This window comes from Lissotriton helveticus, chromosome 12, assembly GCF_964261635.1.
Source record: "Lissotriton helveticus chromosome 12, aLisHel1.1, whole genome shotgun sequence".
NCBI lineage: Eukaryota > Metazoa > Chordata > Amphibia > Caudata > Salamandridae > Lissotriton > Lissotriton helveticus.
Genome location: NC_136073.1, coordinates 849,429,824 through 849,440,806, shown reverse-complemented (window position 1 = coordinate 849,440,806; position 10,983 = coordinate 849,429,824). Strand labels below are relative to the sequence as shown.

Genomic DNA, 10,983 nt, shown 5'->3' with positions numbered 1-10,983 from the left:
TTCAAAGGGCCAAACCTTTCTACCATTAATACCAGACTTCATCATAACAACGGATGCCTCCTTCAATGGTTGGGGTGGACATCTTCAGGATCTATATATCCAGGGCAGGTGTCCACCTCCAAGAAGTCCCTAGAGCTCAAAGCCATTTTTTTCACTCTACAAGCCTTCCTCCTGTGCATACAAGCACCATCTGTGCCGGTGCATACAGACAACACGACCAGCATGCACTATGTAAACAAGCAAGGGGGGAACAAGGTCCCTGACTCTCTCCCTAGGAGCTCAGAACCTTTGGCACTGGCTCATGGTTCAACATCACCCTCAAGGCAGAGCATGTTGCAGGGAAAAGTAATACTTTAGCGGACATACTCCGCAGGTCCCTACAAAGGTGCCTCGAATGGGAGCTAGACCAACAGGTGTTGGACAACATTTTTCACCTTTGGGGCAAACTGGATCTGAACCTCTCCATCACCAACCACTACAGCAAATGCCGATTTTACACCAGTCAGAACCCACTTCCGGGGTCATGGGGGAATGCCTTTTTGATAAGAAGGTCTGGAATATATGTGTACGCAGTTCCCCCATCCCCATAATGCAAGATGAAAATGGAGGGATGCTGCTTGATCCTGATAGCTCCCCGGTGGCCTTGGCAGTATTGGTTTACTGAGCTTCTTCTGCTGTCGGAGCGCAAGCCGATTCAACTGCGAACCAAACCAACACGCCTAACAATGAACCAGGGAGAAGTTTTGCACCCGTATCCATGCTTTTTCTAATTATATGCTCGGCTCCTGAATTCCATGAGTTTCAGAACTTAAACAGTTCCCAGAACTGCTTGGTATTCTTCAAAGTGCAAGAGCAGCATCAACCAATAGATCCTACAGACTAAAGTGGAAAAGATTCTGTTTATGGTGTCAATAACAAAATTTGCACCCACTGGAAGCACCACCGGAACAGATCTTACTGCATCTTCTCTCTCTCGCCCGTTCAGGTCTGGTGCATGCATGCGTTAAGGTACATCGTGCAGCAATATCCATATATAGGCGTTCCTCTCAAGCTCCTTCATTGTGCTCCACAAGGATAATAAACCAATTCATGAAAGGGCTTTTTCGAGTGTTCCCTCTGATCAGACCTCCGCCACCGGAGCAGCATCTTAACATTGGTCTTTCCCAACTCATCAAACCACCATTTGAACGTATTTATTAATCAGACCTCAAATTCCTTACCTGGAAGGGAGCCACCTTTTGCGCTGACATCGGCGAGACGGGTGAGTGAGATTCAGGTGTTCACGATCCAAGAGCCTTTTCTCCGATTCACAGATGGCACAGTTATTCTTCAGTCTAATCCAAAGTTTTTACCTAAGGTACCCACACAATTTTATCTTAATGAGCCAGTTATTCTACGAACTTTGCTCCTAATCCGACTACTCCAGCAGAGCAGTCTCTCCATACATTGGATGCCTTAAGTTTGACTTGCATCATACCAAGCAGTTTCGCAAGTCACTACAGCACTTTCGTTGCCGATGGTCAATCTCAACAGGGCACGCCGGTTGCTAAAGCACCAATTGCAAGATAGATCTCAACAATTATTAAATTTTGCCATTCCAAAATGGGCAAACCGCTTGCATCTACTACAAAAGCGCACTCTACAAGGGCAGTCTCTACTTCAGCTGCTTTGTTCACTCGGGTTACCTTAGAGAAGATTTGTAGTGCGGCAACGTGGAAGAGCGTTCACACTTTCACACAAGACTATTGTCTTGATTCGGCACACTGCAGTGTTGCAGCGGCGGGACAGGCAGTGCTACGGCATCTATTTCAGTGAGGTGAGCCTTTGAGATTTTCAATGTTTTCTGATATCATATTATATTTGCGTTGTAATATGTTACTAAGTTGAAGTACTAATAATAATATTGTTATTCTTACTTATTATTATAAATGCATATTTGTTAATGCTCATTTATAATAATGCCCGCCATCCGCACAGGTTGAAATGACATTATCTAAAGTTTACACTCTGCTTGCTGTTCTGATTCAAGCATGTGAATCTATGAAAGATCCAATACTGGATAAGAGAACAAGTTACTTACCTGTAACTTCAGATATCCAGTAGTGGCATCTTTCACGGATTCACATGCGACTCACCCTCCTCCCCTTAGAGGCTCCCCTTTTAGATAGAGTTATTGGAGTCTTCACTTGTGCTCGAAAATCTGAGCATCCGAGCCTCTGTTGGGAGAGTTCTAGAGGGTGCTGTCGCTTGATTGGTCGAAGTGCAAGTTTGGTTCTTTTTAAAAAGGACATAGATAGGCAATTGAACTAACTTTCTATTGCTAATAAAGCCTGTAATACTAAGCAGTATTACAAGCCTGCATACTGCTTTCCTATGGTACTGTGGGACTCCAACCTCGACGACCGGGAATGATTCAAACATTTGAATCTATGAAATATACCACAACTGGATAACTGTAGTTACAGGGATGTAACATATTTTCTTCTTTTAATGCTCACTTGTGTATGTAAATGTGCTGCTAGTATTGACACCCTCCGATGGTTTGTAATATGACCCGTTTTCATCCTTCCTGCAGGATACTCTATTTGAAGAGCCGCACAGGGCCCCCCTGAAGGGAGGCAGCTTGTGTGAAGACATCTTGCGGTAGGACCTGGGCCTCTCGGCGCTAATGCGCAGAAGCCATTTTATTCAAATCTCGAAATGTTACAGAATGTTTTAATTCATGAAGAATTGTTTATCTAGAATAGGCACTACATGCACAACACGAACCAAGTCACAAATGTTACATACCTGTGTGCAGGGCTTTAAGTGGGGAAAAAACACTGGTGGTGCTCTAAAAGGGGCGTGACAAATTTCTTAAAGGGGTGTGACCTATCCGAGTAGGGGCGTGGTCTAAAGCAAGATAACTAGCATTGTATGCAGGCCATCAGACGCACCTCAGGAGGTGGAGCCATCATTGTGGCAGGCACAGCCCTATTGAGACCCAGGTGCTACTCCTCCCACCACTCTACATGCAGATGGGTCTATTCAGCCTTGTGCTGACTCAGCCAGCCTCCTGGAGCCGCCCCCAGCCCATGTCACTCACAAAACCGACAGTCAATACACAACCAGGGAGAGGCACACAGAAAGGTTGAACTGGAAAATAGCCACTTTCTAAAAGTGCTATTTCCAAACTTAGAATTTATAAACCATCTTCTCTAATGTATGTGTTATTAAATTCTGAGGTCAAAGATACCAGATTCCATATGTCTATCTTGCCCTTATGGGAAGATATACAGGTAAACATGTTACACAGCATTCCCCTATGTTATCCTATGGGCAAGATAGCCTTTCAATAGTGAAAAACGAAATTGGCAGTATTTCACTATAAAGACATGTTACCCACACTAGTAACACCAAACAAAATCCGGGACGTCTGGTCACACTACCTTTGACCTTTGAAGCCCGAAAATAGAGCCCCCTAGAGCCCCCTTTCAAAGCCCCCCAAAAAACTGCAGGGGCTCAGACCTCCACAGACACCCCCCACTTAAAGCCATGCCTGTGTATAAACGGCAACGAATGTGTGTATTAATGCATTGTTATTTACTGTTTATTTTCATTTGAAATGTGGGGCTTTTGCGTTTTCCATGTTGATATGGAATCCGGTTAGCCCTGTGCTATTTGTTTTTGAACTTGTTTGTCTTGCCGTGTGTGTGGTGTTGTATTCGTTCTACAGTTGTCTTTGGTACACAGCAGGCACATCTTATATGAACAGGGCCACTGGTGGTAGATAGATATCCCTGCTAGTACTCTGTTTGTATGCTTATTTTCACTGCTATGTTATTTGCCATCTATTGTAAATGGGTTGTAGGGCTTTTGCGTTGTCCATGTTCATATGGAATCCGGTTAGCCCTGGGTATTTTTGGGTTGCTTGTGCATGCTTTGCCTTGCTTAAAATGCTTTTCCTGAAATTGATCTGTAGGGTGTAGCCGTGGCCCTGTTAGTTTAGGGAGGATGTTTCTAGGTCTTTCTACCTCTTATTCCAATTTAGGGAAACAGCGACGAGTGATCCGCGCCCAGAGTAGACGACAGCCCAGAAGTGAGTTCCACAGAGGGATTTGATAAAGAAGACGTAAGAGGTAACTCATTCATGCCTTGCTACATTTCTTGTTTTGTTTGTGTATTTTCATGTATTGATGAGCACCTGTCAAAACTGGAACTTTTGTAAAAATTTAATATGCAACCTTTGAAAAATGAAATCTAGAAAATCAAACCTGTGACATGTGATATTGTATCAAAATGAAGAAATGTGAATATGAAGATTTTGGTTGGATAAGTGTATAAAAAAATAAAGGACAGAAACTTATCAAATGTTCGATATATACATTAGAACAATAACCCCCTAATTACACTTTTTTCAAGTTTGTGCAAGGTTATTTATGGGATCAGCTTTATATTTGATCCTTGTGACATTCTCTAATTTACTTTAGTCATTATGAGTCGATTTGAAGAAAAACATAAAATCTTCATCGTGAATTCTTGATTTTGTATTTTTATAGTATTTTTTTCATTATATCATTCTCCTTTTTCACATAGATCCATGTTTGACTTGTGCTCCTCTTTGTACCTGCACTGTGCAGCGATGGTCTCTTCTTGGTGTTCGTGTCGTTTTAGAGGCAGCCATTTGGACGTGGTAGGAAGATGTTTTTATGTATTGCTGTCCCAATTATCATACTGTTCATTGCATGTCCCTCCAACCCCCATCTTTGCTTCTTTTCTGATCCTTACTCATCTGTCCTTTTGGTGTCTTGTTTTTTCTCTTCCCTCGTGCAGGAAACATCAGGAAACCTTGGCTTACACACCAGTGTACCCCGAAGCACCTTCACACCACCAGCAAGCACGCCAATGAACCCTCACCAATACTGCCACCAGCAACCGACGCTCAGCGTCCAGTGCAACCACCTGGAACTCTTAGACCTTGCTCCTGGAGCTATCACCCATGGCTGTTAAAGCTGTGATGCCCCCTTCCCCACCTGGAACTAAAGCCAGGAACTACTGCACTGCTTTTGGGAACTCTAAGGACCAACAAAACTTGAACTATGGGCACTGTCAAAAGGTACTATCAGCACAACTATCAGCATTCCAACCATCAGCATTCCAACCTGCAGCATTCCAACCACCAACCATCAGCATTCCAACCTGCAGAATTCCAACCATCAGCATTCCAACCTGCAGCATTCCAACCATCAGGATTCCGACCTGCAGCATTCCAACCTGCAGATCCACCAGGATCCACCCGCAATAGCACTGTGGGTACTTGTATATCAAGTTCTCAAGAGATTGGCAAGCAGCAGAGAGAGAGTGTGGCAGTGGCCTTCGATGTACTGACGTATGCAGATGTGAGAAAACTAGGCTACCATGGTGGTAGCACTCTAGGGATCTAGTAAGAGTGGCATCCATTTAACAATAGCAGGATGGGTTTGAGCTCCAAGGATTTTGCAGTCTTAGGCAAAATGTGAATTTGTCATTTGGGCACTCCCTTTCTATTAGCTAATAGGTCATTTTTGAGGAAGTCTGTTGCAATCAATGGCTCTTATAGTATTTCAGTGAAGCTGATGAGAGTACACACACATCTTGAGGCAGATATCAGGGCTATGCACCCCCAGGATCTAGTAACAGAAATTAGCATTTTTATGATGTTTTGATACATTGGGAATGTGCAATGCTGGAATCCAGCACCTTATCAGGATGGAGTTATTTCTGGGATCTTATGATGGGTATACGTCTTGGGGATCTATAGACTGGTACTGGAAGGAGGGGGATTCAGTCACAGGTATCAGGGTGGGAGATCACCTGTGAATTAGGGAAAAGTATAAAATTGGGAGGATAGCCTGGCTTTAGGGGTGACATCTGGTTGGGATAAAACAATGAATATCACGGCAGGAGATCACGGCGAGACCTGCTCATGTGTACCCATGCGGTGGCACATTTGGAAACAAGTGACAGACAGGAGGGGAGGATTTCTGGGATCTCCTGACAGCTGGTGCAAGAGCAAACCTGGGATCTAGTGAGATGTTTAAGTGTAGGGGTCCCGCTGTCCATAAGCAGGTGGTATCATGGTAAAGACGTACACTTGCTATTTAGTGACCCGTAGCATGCCCTGGACCTGACGACACATATCTGCATGGAGACACAGCTAGGATTCAACGACAGATGTGTTGATAAAGTACCTGGGGTCTATTATTCGCAATTAATTACAATTTAATCAAAATACTGTTGCAGAGGCAGCCCATGCAAAGGTGAAGTTCCTGCACAGGTATGTAGGACACACCAGCCTTTCCTTGTGTGTTGAGAGGCCTTGGATCGCGCACGCATCACTGTCCTTCTGGCTCACCGAAAATTCCTATAGAGCCGTCAGATATACAGCTAGACATTGTACCCCGGCAATGCAACAGAGATTACCTGCAGGGGTCACTTCCTATGGTGCCAAACATTGCCTCCTAACAGCCTTTGATTTTCCAGCCCGAGGAACTTTAAGGGGAACAGGAGGAACTGGTGCAATCACATATGCTGGAAAGTGGGACGATACCCGGACCTGAGTCTTGCGAGTGCAGGAGAGGCTCCTCAGACAGGACCGAAGGTCCATTACAATCCCCACTTTAGTGCAGGGTGTAGGGGCCCTGCTCTTCTGAATGTTCTTCAGGCTTCTCTGATAGACCTCATGGCTCCTGTACAAGCCCCCCCCCCCCGCCCCCCACATAGCAACATGTGCTCCCGATTGAATCTTTCTAAGAGTAGAACATTCTACACCTTGTTTGTTGGGTTTAGGGAAGTTCTGAAATTGGATGTTATGAAGGTATGGATTCTGTTCTGTGGGGTGGTTTTGAGTACCTCCACCTGTGGTAAGGGTCCACCCTACCTGTAGTAAACTTGGGGAAAATAAGCAATGCTCAAAGGGCAAAAGAGAGGGTCGAAGTAGTTTTACCTGTGCAACTCTGTACAGTGTTTATGAACTTGAGAACCTGGAACCTGGAACTTGGGAACCTGAACCCTGGCCTTAAACACTATCAGGTTGTCTTTTTTTGAGATCCAGGTGCCACACCTGCTGGTCCGACCTGACTGAGGGAGCTTTATTACAGGAGTGCATGTAGTAGTTTGTCACGGCCATGCTTAAAATTAATTGGTGAACCTGTAATTTGGGAGAAGATGGTGTAGTACTGCTACAGCTGAGTCCAAGCACACACCTCTGGCTCAATCTTTTAATGTAGTGCTTCCAGCGGCCCCAACTCTTGTGCAATTGTGTTATGTATACTATACAATAGCAGCCAGTGGCGGCGCTTGAATAGAGCTTCCATTGAATTGGTGTATATTATGGCACAAAAGTATGGATATGTCAATATGGGCTGCAGTACTTGGAACTGAGGGAGAAAACATTCAACTTTTCACATATACAAGGGAGGAAAATGGAGCTTTGAAATCACCTAAGTTCTATAGAGAAGCAGAAACAACTTGCATTGTGAACAGCCACATAATTAATGGGCCCTGGACCACTGAGTAAAAGACCTTGGTGCATCACCACATATCATGCTTTAATCAAAAGACTACCGAAGAGGCTGGTAAGACAAATGCAAAGTCCTGCACTACTAGGAATCCAATTGACATTGACAGAAATTATTGGGAAATGTAGCAAGCATTTAGGGAGTATCAGCCTGCACAGGAGGATGGACAGAGATAATGGACATCTTGGGGGTGCACTAATAATTCAAGTACTGCCAGTAGAAGCCCCTCCCCCCCATAGATGATACAACCGCACATTCTTCTCGTGTGCAGCAGGCTTGGTCCTCGTTCTCTGCTGTTCAACTGGCTCCTCTGCGATCTGACCAAATCCTCGCGAGGAGAGACACCCCCACTCATTTTTCGTGTTGGGATTCCTCATTTAGGTCAGGAGTCCCTTGCACTTCCCTTTCACAGAGAGCTGGCTGTGGTTCCCCAAGTCGTTTGGAAGCAGACTTCCATCGCGGTGCCGTCCTGTAGATTTGGTCTGTACCGTGTCTTATTGTATTGAAACCAAAACCTTGGCGCTTAAGCTTCAGCTACCACTCGCGACTCGTGGAATGTTGGTTGTGACAACTGTTTTTCCTTTTTGTGGAGTTTTTGAGTAGTACTGCCAGCAGTGGGTCTGATGTTCAGCAGCAAATTTGTTGAAAGAACTACTCATCTTACTTTAGCCACCTCCTCCAAAGTATCCAGGGAAGCCAATAGTTTGCCCTCTGAGCAGGGACCTCAAATGTGGCAGCTCTGGGGGTCTAACACATATCAGAAAGGCACTTAGTAAAGCATGGTGCCCAGGGATTCTGGTCACTCTCATTGGCTAGGACAGATGCCAAAACCTGCCTGTGTGTATTAGGGTTAGTTGTCTGGCAGGAACGCCTTGATGAGATCTTCGCGTGCCTGACTCCTGGGCTCTTCTTCCAGAATCCCATCGCGCAAGAATCCTGTGTGGAGTACAGGCAAGAACCGGGGTGGTGCCCAACTGGCCCCTTCGAGGAGGCAGTGTGCCAGAGATCTTTTTCTCTGCCTAATAGTTTGGACAGTCACAAATACGCTCTCTTGTTTTGCTGGTGAGGCACATCTCAAAGGGTAGATTTGTCTCAAAAGGTGTGGAATTAAAAACAACTAGAGGCAGCCCAATCACCTTTATTCCTTATGTGACTTTGTTGAAGACTAAAAACAGTGAGAAATCGTGGAATAATAATGGTCCCAGAGTTCAATGAATGGGCAACATGTTTCGAACCCTCCAAGCCCAAATAAAAGGTCAATGGCAATTCATCAGGACTAGAAAAGGAATACCTACTCTACTACTGAGGGCGCTTCAGAAATGTGGTTAAAGCCCATCTAACGTATGTAGTTAAGGTCCACTTTAAGTGACTTAGATAAGTGTACTTCTGTGTTTGAATGGCTTACCAAACTTCATAAGGAGGTAAATTCCTATGAAAGTATGTGACCTGAAAAAATTAAAACACAGATCAATGCATGCCACGTCAGTGGGTGAGGGTCTGTGCTTCCTGTAAAGGACACCTGTGTTGACCTAATCAGAGCTGCTGACCAGAATTTGCACTTTCATTACGGAACTGAACACCCATTTGTGGATTTTCAATATAACGGAGGGCATGCGCGAAGACAAAATTCCTCTCATTAGCTTTTTTTTTTCAATACTCTACATACAAGGACTCATTACCCTGCAGCCTTCCATCACATGTCGTAATCGCAAGCGTGGAGGATAGTTTACCAAGTTAAGACTTTAAAACCCAAATCTCAAGGAGGTTTGTGCTTCTCAATAGATCCCATGTCTCGTGAGAAGCTTTAAGAACAGGATTTCTGTATCCAAACTCTATCCTGTTGGATCTCTTTTGGCTTGACCGTATCAACAGGAAGCCTGGGTTTCTACTCCTGATGTTATATGGTCTTGTCTTTGCCATTCCTCCTCTCTGGAGTTTCAGAGTCTTCACTGTTCCCTTCTCCACCCATTTGCTATTCTGCGCATTGTCCCACCTGTTGGTTCTTAGACCGTGATCCTTAACTCCCCTGCTTATTCTAGTAGTCTACTTGGTCGCGCCTGCCCCTCAGCAAGATTATATTAGTCCTTTCTATGGTGCTCTGAGGACTTGAAGAGATTCTATCACTTAGCTGGGTAGAAAACTGCACTGGATTTGACATGGCAGTGTTGGCTGAATAACATAGAATTGCTAAAGTGAAAGAACATCCACCTTTATTCTCGAAATGGACCAAATTCTGAAAAATACACTGGAATGACTCAAAACATTATAGAAGCCGCTGCCCTCAGATTCTTCAGAAAGTCCACAAGTTTTTTTAAAGTTCCCAAACTTCTCAAACTTTTCCTTTAAAATGGTAAAAATGTTCCTGAGAATATCTTTATTGTTTCACGACTATCCCAGGCAACGTCCAAGGTAACATGTGTTGAAGCCTGTCTTCATTCTGCAAGTTTACCCTATCACCGTGTTTGTGCACCAATCTGCAGAGACATTTAAAATTAGCTGCAGTTTAGTTGTTTAATCATGTTTTCTGTCTTCATATGCACTGTAAATAGCATATATATTAGTTGGCACATTAAGGGAAAATGTGTGTCACAATCTCTGGTTCAATACCTACCCTACCCCGCCTTGTCTATCAGAGGAGAGAAAGCCTATAAAACGATATATTGCCAAACTCTACACTCCTTCTGCTGTGTGATAACCCTGCCTGATTCTGACTGGCAGCCTAGAATGCTCTAAACATTTAATTTTCCAGACTTTCTGCATTTTTTTCCTAATTGATGCCCTTTCTCTGCCATTTCTGTTGCAGAGGAGAAAGTCAGTGTCAAATCTGCCCCATGGATGCATTCTTTTGGGCCTCTTGGCTGTTGGTATGATAGTTATGTGCAGGTTTGCAGTGGTGCCAGATGCAGCAGAGAATGATATGAAAACATATTTTCAATCATTGTATATCCCAAGAGAGGTATAAGTGGTAAGCAGACCTCTCACCCAGATCGCCAATCGGGAGAACTCACAAGAATGACCAGTGGGACTTGTTTTAATGAATTTGACAAAAGATGCCCATTTCTCATATGCCGCCCTCGCACAGGAGCATTTTATTTGATAGTTGGACCCATATGTGTTTTTTATGCACTGCATGTAGGAATACCAGACCTGCATACGTCTAAACAGGGATTCTGGTCTGCAGGGCAGATCATTACTGTCTCTACCTAAGCTTCTTCTGGGCAGTAGCAGGACAATGGTGTAAAACCATTGGTTCTGATTGGGCACACCATAGGGAACCTCTGGGTCTGTGGCAGTCCCTATTAATAACGATTAACCAGAAATGCATATAATGCACCAATACATTGTGCCAGAAAATTCCAGTGGCTCTTCCTCCAACAGGAAAAAGCTTGTCTGGGGAAATGGGCACGTGCACTGATCCCATTGGGTGCCTTGATTCTAAGGATAT

At 44.3% G+C, this 10,983-nt stretch overlaps 1 long non-coding RNA gene across 1 annotated transcript; it reads left to right on the top strand.

Annotated features, from left to right (window-relative positions):
- Positions 1–4,076: 4,076 nt before the first annotated feature.
- Positions 4,077–4,837, top strand: LOC144799103 (uncharacterized). The gene is made up of 3 exons (XR_013603748.1): positions 4,077–4,118; positions 4,576–4,672; positions 4,813–4,837. It is a non-coding gene; the product is annotated as an uncharacterized LOC144799103 (long non-coding RNA).
- The last annotated feature ends 6,146 nt before the right edge of the window (positions 4,838–10,983 follow it).